At 45.1% G+C, this 22,357-nt stretch overlaps 1 protein-coding gene across 3 annotated transcripts in view; it reads left to right on the top strand.

Moving 5' to 3' along the window:
- Positions 1–22,357, top strand: part of LOC146813467 (uncharacterized) — a 49,664-nt gene that overhangs the window by 13,390 nt on the left and 13,917 nt on the right. For 2 of the 3 annotated variants that reach the window (XM_085620235.1, XM_085620236.1), the window contains exon 2: positions 19,090–19,146. The gene's annotated coding sequence lies outside the window, so the exon portion shown is untranslated. Of the gene's footprint in view, positions 1–7,832; positions 7,895–19,089; positions 19,147–22,357 lie in introns of all 3 variants that reach the window. The other variant, XM_085620237.1, reaches the window with a different exon arrangement.

Genomic DNA, 22,357 nt, shown 5'->3' with positions numbered 1-22,357 from the left:
GCTTTGGCGTGCCCTCCTTTGGATTCTGCAGTACACATATGGATCCCTCCATGCCACGACTCCCATTTCCCATGGAACATGTGCCGCTCTCTACATCTTGTATCTGCAGTTCTTTTGCATGGCCACTGTTAGCACCAGTCGTATTGGGCTTTGGAAAGTATTCATCAAGTTACAACATGATACAATACAGGTATAGCACGGGACATCGTGAGGTAAATCTGAATCCATTGATACCTCATGCCTCTTCAGTTGTTGCTCAGATCTTTTCAGTATACAAAAAACAAAACGATTAACATGGCCAATGCTTCTTTGTTTTTCTGTGGGAGAAAATGGCAGATCACTTAGTCTGTAGGTAGTCATGTAGGTCTCAATTGTGCCAGATATAGCGTTCCCAGCGGAATCCGCAGTTACAAGTCATACAGAAGTAGCATATTCCAATAATTCAAACCCCTCCAGACTCTTCACCGCACGCCTGTTGTGAATGGGCTAGAAAATGGGGAATTACTGTGGATATCAAGTGTGGCATTCCTGAGGTAATTCCACATTTTTCAGGGGACCACAGGAGGTAAACTTGAATCCCCTCAGAATTTCTGCATTCTGAAACTACCCAGGCCTGCGGTATGGGTAATTTCACATGTAGTAATACTAATCTGGTAATCTGGAGGAATATCAGTCATTACTTCACATACAGTTACATCAAGAGTCATTACATAGCGGTCAGAATATTGGGGGTATCTTTCCATCACATTAATTTATATTGTGACTTCACAGGTAAGATATTAAATTTAATTTTAAACACACACACATATATACACATATATACACACACACATATATACATATTACCTACTGACTGTCTTCAGTAGGTAGTTAAAGTTAGAACCTTCTTTCTATTCAAAAAGCATTTTTTCTTTTGTAAATATCTTTGGCACTGGGTGACGAACCTTCGCGAAATTTTCAAAACTAATGGGGCACTCCGGTCAGCTCCTGTCTTAAAAGTTTCGGGGTCATTCGTCAAGCGGGGGCCGAGAAAAAAAGGGAGGTTTTCTCCATGTTAATTTCCATAGGAAGTTTTAGACACGGCTACAGCACGAACTGCTGAACGGAATTACACCAAATTTGGCAAAAATTTAGCTTCCGGTCTAGAAAGCACTCTTTTCTTTAAATGGTGTAAATCCGTTCAGTAATTTTTGAGAAATGTAAAGATCTACTGTTATTGATATTTGAGAATTGTGAGATCTGATTGGCTGAAACCACCCGATCACGAGCTTGTTGGGTCTCGTCTGATCCAGCACATGCGTTGGTCTGGCCGAGACATTTTGTATGTGAGCTTTCCAAGTGCTGCCTGTGGCCTAAAGCTTGCATGCATGTGAGCGTGCACGCACGCAGCCGCCATGTGTCTTTCCTCCGCAGTGTTTGATCGCGATGCGATCACTTTCACTTTCGCGGGCCACGCGGCCGTGTCATTTTCACGGCCGCGCGGCCAATGCTTGTTCTTTTATGTAGTGCATAGGTAAAATATTAACTGCATGTTGCACTGTTGTCGTTGTAACCCTAACTCAGCTGCATGATAAAGATTATAAAAGACAAATGGTAACATTACCCACATTAGTCAATGTATATCTTGGAACCAACTAAATATTCATTTATTTGTAAAGTGCAGCGCTTTCCTCCGCAGTGTTTGATGCGATCACTTTCACTTTCACGTACCTCGCGGCCTTGTCACTTGCACGATCGCGCGGCCAATGCTTGTTGAGAGTATGCCTTGAGTCTCACCCGACTCTAATTATCCTATGTAATGTTCACTGTAATTGTACTTTTAGGAACCAGAAGTGCTTGGGATTTTCCGCTCTAGAAGATACGACTCCAATAGTTATAAGGAATATGTTATATGCTACAGCCGAAGTCAGGCACAGATTCACATTTGAATCTATGTTAATGCCTCGTACGCAGATTGACTGTTTACTTTTGAAATGTCCTTATCAACGTGGCACGTTTAAATACAATCTAACATTCCGACAAAGATGAGAGGGAGATAAGAAATATCAGAGGAATGTAATTTGCCTATCAACTTTCATGGCAATGCAGTAAGTCTGTCCTGGAAGAAAACGAAAATAAAGCATTTTATTGCTTTAAAAAATCACGAGGCTCGTGCCTTAAGCGGAAGTGGTATTTATTTATTTAGTGAATTAATTCTAAACCACGAAAGCACCCTTTTTAAAATAAATAAATAACTGTTTAGATCCAAGATAATCAACGCAATATTTTTAAACTCTTGTGATCGACGTCTGTATTGCGCTGGTGGTAGTTTTCTTGATTGTATAGAACGCGGGGCTCTTCTGGGCACAATAAGCCATATTTAAACCCAATTTATCTGCAGTTCGTTGTGTTATCGGCCTCGATGGGGGAATGACCGAGCAGACTCCGCAGGGAAGTGCGCCAGTTAAGCTTGTAACTCTGCTCTGTTGTAATTCTGTACATCATCTGGCGGGAAAGAGCCCCTCACAGGGCACTATTCAATGGACCACTATTATTTTTTTCACTGGGTCAAAGTGAACTTCAGAAACAGCTGACCCTTTCAACCCAAAGACTGTGCTGAGGTTTTGTCCTTTCAGTGCTCTTCTTGGACATCTCTCATATATTTATTGCCAGGCCTCTTACAGCAGTGTGGCACCGGCGATCACATGTAAGCTTGCAGAAGAATCGTTCTAACTCAAATGTTTTAAAATAAATGGTCAGAAAATAAAAAATATGAAGCCATAAGCTCACAACAATTGGAAGCCATGAACTCGGCATTGTTCTTGAAAGTGGGCGTCTGAGTGACAATTACACATCTAAAATGTGGTTGCTTGAGTGCTTAATTTGAGCTGGTGGTTCCTGGTGCTATCACCAGCACTTAATTATCAACACCAGCGATTAGGACAGTCTGCCACATGGTCATGCTGTCTGTCTAATGTACAGATCAGTACAACAACAGTTGTTTATTAACATAGTATACATTGAACAAGCATTTGCAATGCAATAGGTCTCGCATTTACGCGAGTTTGACCTATTGGCATTGTAAATGACAATGGCTTTTATTTATGTTTCAAAAACCAAAACATAAATAAAAAGCAATGTCATTTACAATAAAAATAGCTCAAACTCTCGCAAATGCGACACCTATTGCATTGCAAATGCTTGTTTGTGTTAACGGTTGTGTTTTTTCCTATTTGTGCATTTTTGTGAAGTTTTTATTTAGAGCAAACTTGACTTGGGGTGCTTTACTTGAGCACCAGTTACTTCACACAAAGTTGCATTCATCAGGTCTCGCCTAGCTATTGCGTAGCAATTACTATGCGAGACTCTAGTAAGAGGGGCTCCCAAAAGTGCTCCCAAAAGAGGATTGCATGGCGAGCACGCGCACAATCACGTGCATCGTGCCGCCATGCAATCCGTTTGTTATCGTACTTCAAAGGGTCCGCTCTCCCGCCTGGAATGCGCTCCCCCGCCAAGCGCGCGCGCCACGCTCCGCCGGGCTTGTCTTGTTGATTCAAACTGGCTATATTTGTGACTGCAAAAGTCCAATTCAGAACATATTAAAGTAACTCTGCACATCAGAAACTTCTTTGCGACGGGCAAAATCAACATTGAGAGACACGACGCAAAGTGAGTGCATAACCGGCAACCTCTACTGGCAACAAAGTGTTCACTCACAAACCGTTCTTCAGTCAGAAACTGGCTGTCGAGTGCAGTCAGTAACTTTTACGTATTTGCTCATTTATTATTTGGTATAAAATGTCCGTGCATTTGTAAAAAGTGATACACAACTGCTTCCTGCATCCCTTGTGATGCTGCAAAGTGGATCACCTCCCACCCTTCACCTCGGGTCCTCTGCTCTGCTGTATCACTTAACTGCAGTGTATCTGCTGTTCACTTCACCACAGACTTTTCAAGGTTACACTCCTCCTAAGTTCTGACACTACTACCCACCTGCTGCATCGCATCCCTCCATTCCTTTCACAGTGACATTTCACGCAGTCTATCTGCTTAATTCACTCCGTCCTCTGGCTACAATTCACCGCTCTCTGCTGCCACCCGGCGGAGATCTGAGTACTGCAGCCTCTCACAACAGTCATTCCGCGCTTCTCGCCGCATGAACGAGTGTGATTGTTTTATTCCATCACCCTTGGGACCTTGTCTCCTGACAGGTTATACAAGAGTGAACCTGCTCAGCCAGTTCATCTGACTTTAGTAGCACAGTTGCCTCCAGTCTCTTACTCGTTTGAAATTCGGCGCGTCCTGTGGGCTATACCCAGGGCTTTCAGTAGGCCGGGTCCTGGCGGTGCTCAGCACCGGCAGTTCTAAAAAGGAGATGCTGAGACGGGTCCCTATCGGACTTTCATTTTTTCCCCTCAGCCTCACGCTGAATTTTTTTTAACTCTACAGCAGCACCACCCTTCACTAACTTTGATGTCACTTCAGAGTCTCGTTAACGTTATTCAAAGTCTCCTCATTACAGAACTGAAGGATTCTCCTAATATTTACAATGATGCAACTAACAACCAGTGGAAAAGCCAATAGTCCTGGCTTATTGTAGGTGTAATGATACTTGTTGTATTACATATCTGGAAGCAAAGACAGAAGCCGCAAAGTACCAGTCAATGCCACAATGCTATCTGTCCGGCAAAGGATCACGTCCGGCTATGCAAGCCAAGAGCGTTTGCAAGTCTTATGCGCATCCAAACCATCCAGGAGTGAAAGTGATTTGACACCTCTAGCAGGATGATACAAAAAACTGAAATATTGCAGTCATGGGTACACCCACTCAAATCTCCTGTGAGCTCAGTTACAACAGCCAACTATCGTCATAAAGCTTGTCTGTGGGACTAATTATCGCACCGATTGGCATGTTTAGGTCTCGCCTAGCCCGTGTTTAGCAATTGCTATGCGAGACTCTAGTAAGGGGCTCCCAAAAGTGCTCCCAAAAGAGGATTGCATGGCGAGCACGCGCACAATCACGTGCATCGTGCCGCCATGCAATCCATTTGTTATCGTACTTCAAAGGGTCCACTCCCCTGCCTGGAATGCGCTCCCCCACCCCGCCAAGCGCGAGCGCCACGCTCCGCCGGGCTTGTCTTGTTGATTCCAGCCGTCGTTACCACCAATTTGTAAAAACACACGTTTTCAGCATATAATTATTCACATTACATCAGGGTTTTCCAACTCCATTCACAATCACAAGATAGAGTTTCAAAAGTAATACTTAATAAAATTGTAGCATTTTTAGGGAAAACAAGCAGCTGCAAGGAAATCTTGCCGGTTTGTGAAATAAAGTGCACCAGTGCACCGACCTAGGAGGCTGCACTACAGGCAGGCCAGTCACCGTCTGCTGGAGACATCACCGGCACAACTAAGCTTCAACCTTCATTTATTGAGACATCTGGTTATATCGACACCAGGACACAACATGCATGTCACATGGTTGAGCTCTGGTCAGCCCACTCATTCCATCACCCTGCCAGTTTTCATAGTGCTACGAATCCACTATCAACGCAGCTATCAGCAGAAGTGCATGTGTTGTGCTTGTGCGGCCACATATGTGTAGGAGACTTTGAGCTTATTTGTGGGGTTCGGACCTAACCACAGAACATATGTTCATAATGGATTTTGTGCCTAGTAGTTTAATGCATACTGTGCCACCAGAATCACACCCGTTCCCTGCTTGGTGAACACGAGCCTCCATAGCTACGCCAGCTCGGGCCTCTCCGGGGGCAGAGAAAGGCTGATTCGTAGACCAATGTCCTCTTCAGGATAAGTGCCGTTCCCTGCGCCCACCACCGTGAGCTCGCCGAAACTGTGCAAATTCGAATATCACTCCCCCGGGCGAATACCATACAGCCACATCACACCTCCGAGACTCCACTGGGCAATTGCCTCAAACCACGAACAGGAGAGCCAGATTCTCAAACAACTAGGCCAAACGAGTGGACAATTCCCGCCCTGTGAATGCCGGGCGTGGCGTGCTTACAGTACAATGGCCCAGCCATAAACAGTCCGATGGGCGACCCCCTTGCTCTACATTGGTCTATGCTAGCCAAAAACGTCCAGCAACTTTTCACCAAGTAATTGGGCACCAGCATGCGCCAGTTACAGCACGAAAAGGCTCCAACCAAGAGCCCCTGACGCAATCCATCAATATCTCCGCCTTACAAAACAAGCATTTGCAATGCAATAGGTCTCGCATTTGTGAAATTTTAAGCTATTGGCATTGTAAATGTCAATGCCTTTTATTTATCTGTTTTTAAAATCAACACATAGATAAAAGCTTTGTCATTTACAATGCCAGTAGCTGAAAGTTTCGCTAATGCGAGACCTATTGCATTGCAAATGCTTGTGTCTAGTTAAGTCGTGATTCTTATACCACTATTTTAGTATATGGTTCGGCTCGCCCCTAGGGCCTGACGGGTATTTGTGCTTATTACTGTCATATTTGAAGTGTAACTTATGTGTTTTGACCTCTAGCCTCATAAAGAGACTAGGAGGATGTGTTTAGAAATAAATACATATATTTTATATATATACCTGGTGTGATTGTCTTTCATTTAGCCACTGAAGAGATTATAGACTGGTAAAACAAGCTGCTTTACATTCCTTCAAGACTTAGCCTGAAGGCTGCTCTCCATAGCTACCACTAGGATAGCTTTCAATAAAGGTTGTCTTTAACCCCTTCAGTGCCCATGACGAGCTGGACTCGTCATGGGCCGCGGTGGCGCTGTGCCCATGACGAGTCCAGCTCGTCATAGACCCCGCCCGCTAATGCAACGGCCGGCACTGGGCGGGGAAAGGGGCGGGCACTGAAGGGGTTAACCTATAACCAATAAGGGGTTGTTTGGACTGCTACTATAACTAGTGGACAGCATATACCAGGCCAACTTCTCACAATAGGGTAGTGCATTGGATTTGCTTTTCAGGAGGACAGTAACAAACACACAGATCCAAGTACATGGAAGGTACATAGATGCACAATGGAAGAAGTACATGTAGACCAAAGATGCACCGGATAAACTCCGGTTTTCAAGTTTTATTGTACTTTAAAAAAACATTTTTTAACATAATTATTCTACATGTTCATACAAAGCAATACACAAAGATAGGTACATATCCATAGTAAAAATAAATGCTTATATACAGAGGGATATGCTGTATATTTCTGTTTGTGTATGGTGCTTATGTTCGGAAGAGCCAATTCTTGAGTAGTTTTCTGAAGATAAGGTGGTTGTCTATGAATCTTATGTTGGGGGGTAAAGAGTTCCATAGTTTGGAAGCTTGAACAGAGAAGGATGTGCCAACCATGTTTTTTTTCTTGTATCTTGGGATTTTGAGGCGAGGTGCCACTCTAGAGCAGAGGTTCATTTGTTGAATGTGTTTGGTGATATTATTCCTGATGAAGGGCGGTCCCATTCCATGTATTGCTTTGAGGGTTATACAAAGCAGCTTGAACGTGGATCTTCTGGCAACCGGTAACCAATGCAGGGCTTTCAAGGCAGGTGAGATGTGGTCTTGCGGTTTGATATGCAAGAGTAGTCTGGCAGCCGAGTTCTGAATCCGTTGTAGTCTTTTCATGGTCGTTAAAGGTGATCCATGGTAGAGGCTATTGGCGTAATCGATTTTGGACAGAACAAGGGAGATGGTAGCTTGGACCTTGTGTGGAAATCCCAAATGAGGGAAAAATCGTCGCTGCGTTTTTATAGTGACAAAGCTTGATCTTGCTAGTTTGTCCAATTGGGCATTCATCGATAGCTCGGAGTCCATGGTAATTCCGAGGTTTCTTACTTTCTTCGATACTTTAGGTGGTGATCCCAGTTCATCAGGCCAGGCGGCAAGCGGGTCATAATGTTTCCCACAGCCACACGTGAGTATTTCTGTTTTTGGAAGCATTCAATTTGAGGTGGCTCCAAGTCATCCACTGATCCACGGCTCTGAGACAACTGAAAATTGGGGCGTTTCCAATGTCTTTGGTGCATTCCAGTTGAAGGAGTGTTTGTGTGTGCTCTGCATAGTTATAGCAAGTGAGGTGAAATTGATTGATCAGTACCAGTAATGATTTCATGTAGATGTTGAAAAGCATAAGCGGGATGATAGAGCCTTGAGGGACCCCTGCTTTTGTGGAGTATGGTTTGGATGAGAAAGGTGGGGTATGGATGACACTAGTTCTGTTTTGAAGGTAGCACGCGATCCAGTCTAGAGCAGTCCCCTCTATGCCGGCTTCATAGAGTCTTTGTTTCAGAGTGTCATGGTTAACCGTGTCAAAGGCACCTTTTGGTGCACTCTTAAGTTGCCCATCATGGCGAGAGTGGCGTTATCTAAAATGGTGGTCCTTCCCCGCTTACTATATTATTTTGTCAATCTCCCAGTGCTGATTCCACGATCCTAGTTCAAACTGTTGGACGGTCTCCTGAGAGATCTAGTACGGGATGGCGGCCGCAATAGAGTTTCTTTGCAGACGCTGCGGCTCCCGCTTGTGGATGGTGGTCTGGGGGCCCCGGACTTTGAAGCCTATTTTCTCACGAGGCAGCTGCAGTGGCTAGCCAGATGGCTGGATGGCAGGGATCTGACCACACTGCCGCTTCCAGCAGGTGCTGTGCAGACTGAGCTCTTTCCCAGGCTTCTTTGTAGGCACCGGAAACTTTACCCAATGGGCCTGTTGCTTTCTGTGGCGGTGCGATGCTGGGATAGGTGTACGACGTGTTCCAGAACTAAATTGTTATACACTCCTAGTCTCCTGCTGGCGTGTCTCCCTCAATCTGGGATGGGCCCCCCGCTACCGCGGCGCCAACTGGCAGGTTGGGAGGAAGCCGGTGTGTCGACAGTCGGAGATTGTTACAGAGATGGGGAACTGCTCCCTCTGGGGAATTTTTTAGAGAATCACGAACTCCCGGCTGGGCAATTCTTAAACTATCACAAGATAAGAGGGGCAATGCGAGCGCTGTGGGGGGAGGGCACGATGAAACCAGAGACCCACCCGGCCCTCCATGCGGTGGTGACGTTAGGTTCAGCGGGGCACTTGGTGCGCTGGCTCTACCTTGCACTATTGGAGTTGAATCCGACTCCTCTATCGGGCCTCAGGGAGCGTTGGGAAGGGACCCTCCATAGGAGTCTATCGGACAAGGAGTGGCAGAAAATCCTGAAGAGCCACAAGAAAGTCTCGAGGAATACAGCTTTTAAAGTCCTCCAATTTAACATACTCCATTGAACATATCTTACCCCGCACAGGATGAATGTGGTCTATAATAGGGTGGATATGTCCTGCGCCAGGTGCCTCTTGGAAGATGCGGACTTCGACCACATGATTTGGTCCTGCCCGCAGCTATCTGCCCACTGGGTTGGAGTATTGGATGTGGTTAATAAGGTGCTGTCCCGTACTCTGGTGTGTGCTCCTGAGGTTTGCCTGTTAGGCCTGTTGGGACATTGGTTTGTTGATCTGGCCTTTCTGTTAGCTAAACGACGGATAGCGCTTGGCTGGAAGTCTGCACATCCCCCCCTGGTGACCTTGTGGGAGGCTGATGTTACACGTTGGGCTAGGGCTGAGGAGCGGGCCCTGATTGCGAAGACAGGATCACCAAGCGACGTCGGCCGTATGCGGAACCTTGAGGGGATATCCTTATGGCCTGGGAGGCACGTCATATGCCGGACCGTCCTGTGGGACCCTCCTCGCCGGAGTCTACGGTCTAGGGTGTTCTGGGAGCTGGGTACTGGGAGATCCAACCTCCCCCCCCCTTAGCGCTTAGCGAAGGGCACTGCGCCCCCCTCTTTTTTTTTCCCTTTCTCCCCCCCTTCCTCTCCCCCCGTCTATACCTGGAGATTCGACGTTTATTTTCTCTCCCATTTAGGAGCACATGGTCCCCTGGCAGTTGTTAGGTGTTGTTTTCTTTTTTTTTCTCTTTTTTTTCTTTGTATGTGTGAGTTCCATATGATAGTTTGATAGTCACGAGTTGCTTTTTCGAATTGTTCTTTATTACTTGCGTTGGCCTTCATTCTAGGGGCATGATGACTTTGAGTGTGTAATTTTTATTTTTTCCGTTCCCTTCTTTTCTTTTTTACCTTATATATATATAGACAGTTTGTGGGGAATAGCCCATAGGAGATCATCATGCGGTCTCCGCGGTGAATGTTTTGTAATTTTCCTCTGACTGTTCCAACTTATTTGCTTTCCCCACTCCCAGGTAGTACAACATTGTACTGCTTTCGAGGCTGCGCATTGTCGGATAGCCTGGGGGTCATTCTATATTCAAGAACATGCTTTGATGTTTATTGTGTACTGGAATTTCTTTTTCCTTTTGTCTGTGCATAAAAAGTCAATAAAACAGATTTTAAAAAAAAACGTGTCAAAGGCAGCCGAGAGGTCCAAGAGGAGAAGCGCAGCAACCCAGTTGCGGTCTACTGTGTTCTTCAGGTCATCCCAGACGGCAAGGAGGGCAGATTCTGTGCCTTTTCCCGGACGGAAACCTGTTTGGAAGTCTGAAAGTATGTCATTCTCTTCAATGAATTGTGACATCTGGGCGAACGCTGCTCTTTCTATCAGTTTGCCCAGGAAAGGTCCATTTGTAATGGGTCTGTAGTCGTCTGGGTTCAGCGGGTCCACGTTTGTTTTCTTCAGTAAAGGGCGTATGCATGACTTTTTGAGTTCTTCTGGAAATATTCCGGTTGTTAAGGAATCGTTGATTATTCTTCTTACTGGAGTGGCAGCAGCGGTTGTTAAACAGATTGTCTTGAGAGTTTGTGGTGGACACGGGTCAGAAGGGCTGCCGGCAGGCCTGCTTGCTTTAACCAGGTCCATAAATTCATTGTGTGAGATGTGTTGGAAGGAATGGAGAGGCTGGCGTAGAGTATTCTTGGATTGTTGTTTTATCAAAGGGTTAGTGCTGGTGCTTTATCTCTGTGTAAGTTTGAGTCCTTCGTGTCTGCTTTGTCAGTGTAATGATTTGCCAGTTTGTGAAATCTTGAGTAACAGGATGAGCTCCTTCTAGGCAATTTGGTTTGCGAAATTCATTGAGTATTTTATAGAATTATTTATTTGCACATTTAGCACTTTGAATTCTGTCTGAATAATACCTTTTCTTAGCATTTTTGAAAGCTGACTTGTATAATCTGTTAATTTTTTGTAGGTGAAGTTTGTCTTGTTTGGCGTTTGTTTTGAGCCAGGTACGTTGAAGCTTTCTAATTTGTTGTTTTATGTCTTTTTTAATTCTAAGTTTCTCCAAGGCGCTTTTTTTCTTTTGTGCTGTTGTGTGGTTTTGAGTGGTATCAGGATGTCAAAAGCTTCCTGTAGCCACTAATATAGTTTTTGAACAGAATTGATTGTTTCCAGATTTGTACTGGATGTTAGTTGTGTTTCTTAGTGTTCCAAGTTGAGTTTGTTCCGTGGTCGATATGTGGATGGATATAAGGTAGTTTTAGGTGAGTCGCTTAGTGTTGTTTTATGTTGGAAAGCAAGTAAGTGGTGGTCTGACCATGTGACTGGACTTATAGTTTGAAAGTTAACTAGTTTGGTATTGGCAAAGATGACATCTAGGATATGTCCAGCGGTGTGTGAGGACTTGTGGACAATCTGATGCAGGTTTAGTGCGTCTAGGCCAGTGATTATTGTTTCTGGATGGGTCATATTGGGTTTGTCAAACCAAATGTTGAGGTCACCCAGAACGCATAGGTTGGAGTGTATTGTTATCAGGTTTGAAACTGTGTTTAGAAGTACATCTGGGAATGTCGCCTTGCTAGGTGGAGGTCTGTAAAGGAGCAGGAAGTTACAGGAGGAAGACGGTGTAGGATTGCATCTGGTGAGAAGTGCCTCACAATTCTTTATGGTGATGTCGTCAACTTTAGTGATACGTAATGTTTGCCTGAACACAACAGCTAGACCACCTCCTTTTTTGCCTATACTATTTTGGGTGATTGTTTGATAGCCTAGAGGAACGGATTCATGCAGGACTGGAGCCATATCATCTCCCAACCATGATTCAGTTACAAATAGTATGTCTGGTTTTGTATCTGTGAGAAGGTCGTAAATGTGATGTTTGTTTTTAGAGAGGGAGCAAGCATTTTTTAGTAGACAGTTTAGAGAATGGGCTTTGGTGATAGTGTGACTTTGTTTTGTAGAAGAGTGATTAGTATTGTGTCGGTTTGTAGCAGGTGTGTTTGTAGTGCTGGTATTAGCTGTGTTTAGATAGCAATTGTGTAGCTGTTCTGCAACGTGTTCCTCGTCCACCAGGCTAAGAAGGCATTTTGATTTGCCTGCGTGTGTAGGTGGTGGAGACAGTGTTTGAGAGTGAGTTGGTGTGCTGTGTTGTTTTCGTGGTGTAACATTGTTGTGCAGTAGACATTGGGAAGCAAAGTTGTGAGGTGTGGCATGTCGCTTATATTATTTGCGTGGGTTTAGGGCAGGTGTATGAGTCAGGGGTGGTGGTGCAGCATGTGGGTCATGTAGTAAGGTTCTAAACTGTCCAATGGATGAGAGGCGGTCGGAAGAGAGTTGCTGTATCTGTGTTAGGTGTGGTGGAAGAGAGAAAGCTTGGGATTTGTGTCTGTACAGGACTAAGGGTGTTCTATGGGGGTGTAATGAGATAAACAAAGAAGAGGAAGAAAGAAAGAAGGAATTAATAAATAAATAAGGGAGGCCGGGTTGGTGAAGCTGGTAGTCGCAGCTGCTAGCCCCCGTGATGGGGTAGTGCTCCTTGTCTGTTGGTGGGACTGCTCATTGTGGTGGGAGAGGGAAGGTGGAGGTGGGGGGGCTGTATAGAGGAGTTGTTGAATAAAAATAAAAAGATAGGCATGGGAAGAAAAGGGACAGTGTTGCGGGAGGAGGTGGGGTGGGGGAGGGTCTCGCGAGATGGTAGGGAATGAGCTGTGGGAAAGAGGGGTATCCGGGTGGTTTTTTCCCTTTTTTTTCTTCTCTCCCTCCTTCCCCGTCTCCCCCTTCCTTTTTGGGGGGGGGGGGGGGGGGGGAGTGTTTGGGCGGAAAGAGACGAACCAGGCGTAATGGGATGGGGCGTGATGATGGTGGGGAAGAATGTGGAAGTTGATAATATACTAGTGGAGGTGGGAGGGGCAGTGTAAGGTGTGGCGGATAAGTGTCCTGTGCGGTGACAGTATCGACAGTCATCAATGCGTTTCACTGTTGCCACTTCATAGGTCGTTATGGTTGAGGGTCCGGAGCGTCTGGGTGGGGTGCATGGTCGGATTGGTATCGCGGGCACTAGGGCAATGCCCGAGGGGCCGGTGTCCAGTTCCAGCTGTGGGCTGCTTTTTTTAGCAGTCTGGGGGGGGCCGATTTGAGTGGTTTCTGCATTGTTCGGATAAAGCCAGTGGGTGCCCAAGTGGCCTTTCAGGAGGCAGATGGGCGTCCATTGCCTCCCTTTTATCAACAGGCAGAGGTGTCACTCCCTTTCTCTCTCTGGGCTGGCCCATTAATGTGTGCATACTGTGCGGGGGCAGGGGGCTGAGCAGAAGTGCCTCGCTTGTTTTCAGGTGTGTTTCACCAGTGTATACTAATCTGTGCTATTCTTTTTACCCCCTCCCCTTTTTAGGTCTCGCCTACGCAGCGCGCAAGCGCTGCATAAGGAGGGGACCTTTTGGAATCGCTCAGGACTTTGGTTAAAACTCGTGCATGTTTTGCACTGTTCTGTATTGGTACTCGTGCACGTTTGGCATTTCCCTTGTGGGAGCGAGCAGCGGCGCCATCTGTTTTTAATGATCTTGCTCGCGCTTTTGAAACAGATGGCACTACTGCTCACTTCCACAAGGGAAACGCTGTGCTTGTCGCGTCCTCTTTTGAACTTGTGTGAAGCTCGATTCACGGCCGCCACACTTCCAGTGCTACAGCCTTATTTGTGGACACAATGATACCCGTTGTCTTCAAAAAGACGCACGTTTAAAAAATGTCCTGGTGTAACTGCAGTTACATTTAGTAATCGTGCACTGTATTTCTCAAAAACATGTGGAGAAATAGCACTAGTGAGAAAATGCGGTGTGTATGGCGCTTGTTTCACTGAATTGTCGGCATGCTCGCGTTTCTGTTTCCAAGCGCCTGTTTTCGTATGTATCTGCCACTAAATGTCATTTTGCGGCGTTGGCCGGAAAGATAGCATTTACCTAAAACACATTTTCATTTGGCTCAATTAAACAGAAGACATTTGTTGCAGTTTATTGCTACATTTAGTGTCAACTTAAAACAATGTGGTTCAGTGTTGCCTGGTGAAAAGTAGATTAAAAAAAACAGGAGTTCATGTTGCTAATTTATTAGCGTCACTGCTTTACCGACATCTCTCTTAAAAATAACACCCTCTCTACTAATAAATCTTTGTTACCAAAAGACATAATAGTCATTTTAAAATGCAACCCTCGCCTCGGATAAAAAAATACATAGGTCTTAAAACACATACATTTCACTGGGCGTTAGTAGTCAGACAAAAAATAAATAGGTAGATTGCGGGAATTAGTTAACGTTCACCGGGCTGTCGACAAATGTGTACAATATTTTTGAAGCTTTATCCGCCAGTGTTTTATTGGTCACGGATTCTCTTAATTTTCGAGAAAGAAATCTGTTCAACCGGAATTTTATAAATGTATTATTATTCGATAGTTATTTGCTCTTACTGTTTAAAGTCTTATAGAACACAAGCCGTTTACCCCTGTGTACCACAACTATTGTGATGCTAAGGAGTGTCTGGAAAAATTTAAAAATAATAACCCCTTTAAAAAAGTCTCTTTTTAATAATGCAGTAATGGGGTCACCCTGTTGAGCTCCGTAATAACCGATTTGATGTTTGATAAATATTTCATGTGCAAAGTTTTTTTTTAAATTCAATTTATTTAATAACTGATAACACATGATGACATACACAGTTGTGCGCCTACAACCCTGAGGCCGGCTGCTTTAGCACTGAAGGTCGCGTCTCCCCTTAGCTTATCCCACATCCCGGAGGCTGGGCATCACTGTATACTGTAGTAGCAATGCGTTTTTTCATGTGCAAAGTTATTGTGCAATTCCCTATATAATTTGAGCAACCAATCTAAAAGAAAATCTGCTTTAAAAAACGATTACTTTAGTTTGTAGTGTTACACAACATTATCCCACCTCTTGTCAGCTGAGTGTGCCCATTGACATGATTTCTCAAAGTACCTCCAGCTAGACTGGACTGCTCGTATACGCTATTTTAAGGTTGTATTTGTTGACACGAGACGTTTTAGTGCCCCCTAAACTTTCTGGAAATTTTTGTTTATAAACACGTGTTAATAGCACTGTTGAGGTCTATGATTAATTACTGTGTGTGAAACCAGTGTTTGTGAGTGCTGACATTCTTCCTGAAGAAAATGACATGTTCAGTTAACTTTCTGGGAAGTTAGTTAAGTTGCTGCATTCGCATAAACTAGCTGTCAAGGGACTCCAGCCCTCAACACATCCAAAGCAACTGTAAGAACATTTGTAACAATGAAGTGCTCTGATCACACACCCCCACAATTGACTTTCATGTAGCTGGTTAGAGGGAAGAATTAAGAATTTCTTGTAATGTTACTTGTAGTGAGTTACTCATTATATACGAGGCCGTACCAACAAGCATGACTGAATAGATTCACAATCGACTGTGTATCTGGAGTTGCGTCTGCTACAATAATACCGCATGCATGCATACATACGGACATACATTTTGTGTGTAGCTACTAGTGAGCTTCCTGTGGCTTCCCAGTGTATCCATCACTTTTATATTTTATAGATTTTGTTTTATATGGTATATGTAGATTATCGCCAGGGTGTCATCAAATACAAAAGACCCAACATGCAGCTCATACCACCTTCAGTTATTATACAGTTTTTCTTTATGGCTGCGTTTCTTTTCACACTCAAAGCATTGGCATAGCCAATAGGTCTCGCTTTTGGATCCTTATATGTATTTAGTTATGCAGCACAATGTCCTTGGTGCAACAACATTAACTGCTGCATGGTTAAACACTTATAAGGTCCCAAAGGCAAGACCTATTGTCAATGCCAATGCTTGTTTATAAGGTTTCGCCGAAGCAGTGTTTTGCGTAAAGGCAATATGCAAACGTGGGCCACTTTGTTTTAGCGTGCCCGGGCCGATTTCTAGTCCCAATCCAACCCTGGTGGGTTGCCCGTCGTGGTTCTCATCTCTTAAGAAGGGGGTCCATTTCTGGAGGAACAGATCGGACTGGTCTTGTAAACCCAATGCGTTTAAAAAAGCTGACCATCTCTCAGAATACTTCTCACAGCGGCTGTGGGCATAAAATGAAAAGTCGCACCTCTAGGTCTTGGTTACCTGGCATTCCTGGAGAAGTGCGCCCATTGCATTGTCCTCCTTAAATCTCTCTTATGCCTGTATTTTTAGATTTAGTAATGTTCACGTCTATAAACTCCCCGTTCTGTATCTTTTCCTTAGTAGTGGACAACAAACGAGTCTGCAGCGGCGCTGTGATCCCCATGTACGGCAGCCTCTTTTTACACTCGCTCCTGGCCTCCGTGACATTTTTCTTTTTATCATACCACCTGACTTCTCCAACTTACCTTCATCCACCATGCCTCTCTTCATGCTCATCGCTCTAGTCGCCCCTCTTAGCGAAATCTTCACGGCTGCCCCGCCTTGTTTTGTCCCAGTTGTCCTAACTGCCTCTGTTCCCGCGCTGTGTCCACAATCCCACTACCAGTGCCGGAAATCTTCAGTTTGTGTCTAAGTGAACCTTCTCCCACACCTATCTATTTTAAGCAACCCCCTTTACATTCCCTGTCCGCCATCGTCTTGATATACCTTGCGGTAGCCTGATTTCTCCCCCCGCTGACTGTGTCCTTTCTGACCTACTCCTGTCAGTGTCAAGTAGCTTGAGTGAGCAGTCCAAACGTGCAGCAGAGCAGGTTTGGGACTCATACATCCATACACACTAATCACACCCCCTAAAATCAATATCGTGTCAGAGATGCATATTTATAAAATACCAGCTCTCTATTTAAGGCAGAGCATTTAAAGTAAAACCAAAAGATGGCAGCAGCTTGTGGGGACCTGGTATGACCTTCAAATGCTATTAAATTGCTTATGTGCTGAGGTGCTATAGCCAGTGCCCCGCGCAGTGTTTTCCTCCTACGAGTAATCGCGAAGACTTAGCAGCTTTCGAATCCCTGTGGGGAACTTTGTTGCATTTTAGCTTTCGGGCCGTGCTCTCTACTGGGAGAACTCTAGGTGCCAGGTGGGGTTAGAAAGGTTTAGGGGGCTTTGATACAGTTGTCATAGATTCTCTTTTTCAGTGCTGTAGAATTTAGACCAAAACTGAGTAAGTTCACCCCTCAGTATGGAACTGCGGATCCTCAATCCACTGGAACGAGTGTTAAGAGGCTGGTACAGGAAACCGGGCATATCCCAAGTCGGGGGGGGGACTAGCAGAGTGGGGCCTCCTGGATGCAGCATCTGCAGCCGGGGCTGCTGGAAACCACGTAGAGAGCCAGTGGGGGGATCAGGGTGCTCACGGGTACCGATAAATTGAATATTACTTAATTGTTGGCAACATAGGAGTCAAAAACCTTCCAGGTCCTGTGTCTAGGAACTGATCAGATTTGAGGTTTCAGTGACTCAACAGACCATGGGCAGGATGGCACCAGGCAGGAAGGAGTAAGAGTGTCATAATGTAGGGCTACATATGAAGAACGTCGTAAACAGGATATCCTGGGAAGCATCAAGGGTGGATCCGCTGGTTCGAGGTCAGCACTTGAAGGGGAGATAGATCCCTGTTGTTCTTTTGGGCTCCTAATCAGGCGATGCAGACAGCCCACAAACTGAAGGTCGTGAAGTGACCCTTTCAAGGTTCCGCTCCCCCTCTCCAGGGAGTGCAGGGCTCAGACACCCCACTGGAGTGTACGCAGGTGTAGATTGGGGCCATGTTGAGGAGGCACTGGGTGCTCACCAGAGATTACCCTATGGCACAACCACAACCCTTTGGGTTGATGAGCAGGGTAAAGCCTTGCTCTAAGTTTTCAAATCGGTTTCATCCGGATGCTGTTGCTGGTTAGGTCTCTGGACCCAACAATACATGTTTCTGTATTCCCCATCCTACTGAGGGGCAGGTCCCAGTTCTTGCAATAAGCAGGTGGAACCAAGCTAATCTGAGGGAGACCCTGCCCACTTTTACTGTGTCTCTAGAGAAGTCCATGGACTCTCCCCTTGTGTCCCCATAGCCCAGTGCTTGTGCTACACAAGATCTCCCACATATGAGCCCAACACTTGTGCCACGCACGCTCCACCACAAACTCTATAAGGGTGTCACACATGAACTGCCACACGTGTGCTAAAAGAGCCCGATAGTTGTGCCACACATGGTCTTCTACATTTGTGCCACACAAGCCCAAGTATGTCACACATGGACTCCCACACTTGTGCCACGCAAGCCTAACATTTGTGCCACACATGTATGCCCACACTTGTCATACGAGCACCAACACTTGTGCCACACGGTCTCCCACAGTAGTGCCACGTGAGCCCAACAGTTGTTCCACAGATGGATTCCTACACTTGTGCCCAACCACAGATCTTGCACTTGAGCAGTGTAGTCCCCTAGTTACAGTGGACTGGCCAGATTATAACAAGACGTTAACTCGACGCCTCTCCCTTAGGTAGAGGTAAGTGCCCCTTGCTTCTCCCGACCGTCCACAGCATCTGTCACCCGCAGTCCAGTTTACGATAACCTGACCAGGGAGCAGAAGCCACTCTCGACTTTTTATGCAGCTGTGTGTGATTTGGTGGTGGGACACGAAGATATCACAAAACTCTCTATATTTAGATTCTGCCAGTTATTTTCTTTTTCTTATTTTCTTATTGCTTAGTTTTTATATGGTTGTTACATGTAAATTAAAGGAAAGGTTGGGCTTTCCTTTGTATAGAGTCTGAGATTATGTCCTTTCGAGCCCAAAGACCTTTCTTTTTTTTAAAGTTTTTCCTTAACATTGCATCAATACCCTATTGTGTTCGAAGACTTTCCATAATGTAGTTGTCTCTTTCCAGATTATGCTCCATTAGTATGTGTTTCTGTTTATCTTTGTTTTCTTTCTCTTCTCAGGTTCCTTGTCGTCAGGATTTTGCCCCTTCCTTCGAGAGACTCCAGTTTCCCTCCAAGGTAGGTTCTTATAATTAGTCTTGTGTTTTTCTTTAGCAAGTGATTTACTATTATTCATTTTGCCGTACTTGGTATTTCACATCGAAACGGGTATGCAACCGTTAATTACTCCTAGAGGTATCACTAGAATTAGGAAGCGCTGGATATTAGAGGCATTAGGGATTGTTAAACAGCTTACATATCTAGTTTCACCAAAATTGCTTCCTTCTACTGACCAGCGGTCGTTGTGCGTCCGTCGGGCTGCATTGAGGAGGAATGGTGCCTGGTCGTGTCTGCGTCCTCCATTCTGACCTTATAATGGTCCATGATAAGACCAAGCTTGTCTTTACCTGTGGTGTGTTTTGTTCCCGCTTTTCCGACAGCGTGACAGGTTTCTTCTTGAAATCCCCTAGGTTCTTTTGCCCTATAGAAGGCGTAGAATCATAATCATAGTTCTGTACTCTACACTCCTCTAGTTGGGGCTTACTCATGTTTGTCCTCTTCTCTCAGTTGTCTGTTCCCATGGAGCTTTTATTTCTGAATACCTCACTTCCTGCTTGTGGTTTTGTAGATTCAATCTACAACTTCCAGGATTCTGTGAATCAAGTTTTGGAACAGAGCGATTATCCTTACTCGTGATTACCAGGGCTCCGTTACACTGTGGTCCCTCTGAGAATGGTGCTGTTCCGTGACCGGTCCCTGCCTTACGGGTTCTCCCCTCCACAAGCAGACAGAACAACGGCTGCATGAGAGTGAGTGACCGAAGGAGGCACCTCCACAGAGATCCATCCTCAATCTTTCTCCTTGTCTTGCCTTCCACTCTCTTTCACTTCCATCCAGTAACTCTTCCTAGCTGGGACTCATTCGTTTACAAGTATTTCCAGAGCTTTGAGGGTTCATCGTCAATACTGCAGTCTTGTTCTCCATCTAGGTTTTTTGGTTCCTGATGGTGACACAGCTGACAGTTTTTCTGCCGCCTCTTCCACCACCGCTGGTTCTTCTCCAAGGAAGGTCCGGCTCTTCGGCTTCTCATCCTGCTTCGTGAAGTTAGCGCTGCGGTTCATTCATCGTGAGATCCACCTTCATCTCTCTGAGATCCGATCACACTGTTGGTCAGGTCTGTCTGTGTAACGCTCATGACCCCTGTCATATTGTCCTGGATTCGGACATTAATTTCCTGTCTGACGTTGATACATTGTCATCCGAGCCTGGGGCAGCAAGAACCCTCCTTGGTTCACTACAACCAGGACGTTTCTGCTTACTCAAGCGCAACTCAAAGAGTTTGATTTAGAAACAGAATCAACCACAGCCATCACGTGATAGATACACTTTGACGTCCAGGCAAGATGGCGGACAGTGTAAACACAAGCTAATGTTAGCACAAGCTCAAATCGTAATGCTCTTTTTATTGAGAGAAGATCGACGCTCACACCCTGCTCCTTAAGACTGCTGTTATTTCTAAACATATATGGCCTGTTTCACTTCTTTATGTGCCCTTTATTTAAGCTCACTTCTCAAAGCACCCCTATTTAGGCCCCGTCCTTTGATTTATTTACTAATGCTCTTGGCCTTTCGGACCCTTCGCCAAGAACATAGCCTACAATGTTTACTTCAGGTAAAATGGGTTTGCATTATGCTGTTCCATCTCGAGCGCAAACATTTGTTTTTTTAAAGGGAAAATAAATAGAGAACACTTTCTGACCAGGGCAGCCTGTCAGTTCTCCCACAGCATTCCTCCTCTAATGCCTCTGCCTGATGCCTCGCTACATGCAGGACTCTACACTCTCTGTCGCTATTAGGAGAGTAGACGGGGACAAGGTACTACCTTCACTTCCCTTAGATCATGAGTGTCCAACATTGGCCCACGAGGTCCAGCGTCAAATACTTAATCTCTTTATCTTGGGCATTGCCCCTTTAGTTTAGCCTATTTCCTTTATTTCTTTTTCCCCATACTTTTCCTTCAAGTGTGTGTCCTTTACGTTGCAGTTTTTTTTTTAATGATGTCCCTTTATGTGCACGTTGTTTCTATTGCATTTGTTACTGTGATGTGGGAAATAAAAATCAGCATTACAGCACAAATGACCATACAGTATTAACGCAAAACCAAAGGGGATGATGGACGGACTGTTGAACATTGCAAGCACTCACTCCCACTCAACTGATCTGGGTTTAATCCATCATCATTCTTTAGCTCACTTCACCACCCTAGTTCAGACATGGCCATATGCAAATCAGTCTGACCCTGTGCCTCGTGGGAACAGTCCAGCCCAAACTGCCAAGCCAGGTCTTCCCTGGACCGGAAACAAGCATCCTGGGACCGGTTTCTGGCTATCAGCCATCATCAGCCAGGCTAGCTTGAATCCAGTGGCAACGTGAGCAAGGGACCCACAGTATTAACAAAATTTTTTGAAAATAATCTGTTGGTGCAGGTCTGGAAAGGCGTTTACTGTTCGTTCACTCACACATGGTGTGACATTCATGCAAGCAAGGACAGCAGATGTCTTCATGGTCATGTCTTGTAGCTTTTTTTTTTTAGATGTATGCGCCTTTATGCAGCCGTCCTTCCTGTTTCTTTTTCTAGCACAGTCCTCATTTTCAGACACACTCCCTGCAGGTTCCTCTTTTGCTTTTACACCTGCCTGCCTACTCAAGCTTAGCTTGATTTTGGACCCTGCCTCTCTGCTTTTTCACTGTTTGGTTTGTTTATTTATTTTCCCCATATATGTGTGTCCCTTAGATGTATGTTTAGGTCGAAGCCTACTGTCTGGTTTGCTAATGACATCTTGGGGACATTCAGAAAGTTTCCCTGAGAATGCATTCCGCCCGTTGCTTACCATTGGCTTGTAACTCACATTTTCTGGCTTCCTATTTGCTGGCTTTATTTGTTTTTGGCTGTCCAGCATGATCTCGTCCCTCCCAAGGAGCAAAGTCTTTTCACACTACCTCTGCTTGCATTCTTCCACAAGTGCTCCTTTCTGTAAACAGGCCTGTACATTTTGTTCTTAGCTTGTCACATTTGCTCTCTGTGCATTCAAAAACACAGGTCAAATGTCAGACTCTGTCTTCAGAGTGAGCTTCGTGTTTACTTTTCTTACTCTGACTTCAAAGTGAGAGGATATATCTGGCAATCTTGCTGGATACTGCGAGTAGGAAAGTTTTTTTTCTAGCACACAACAAAATTTAAATAAACTGTGCAAGTATTTCAAAATATATCAGAATTAGGAAAGCTCAA

This window comes from Triturus cristatus, chromosome 7 (genome assembly GCF_964204655.1).
Source record: "Triturus cristatus chromosome 7, aTriCri1.1, whole genome shotgun sequence".
Lineage (NCBI taxonomy): Eukaryota > Metazoa > Chordata > Amphibia > Caudata > Salamandridae > Triturus > Triturus cristatus.
This window is presented reverse-complemented; position numbering and strand designations above follow the sequence as displayed.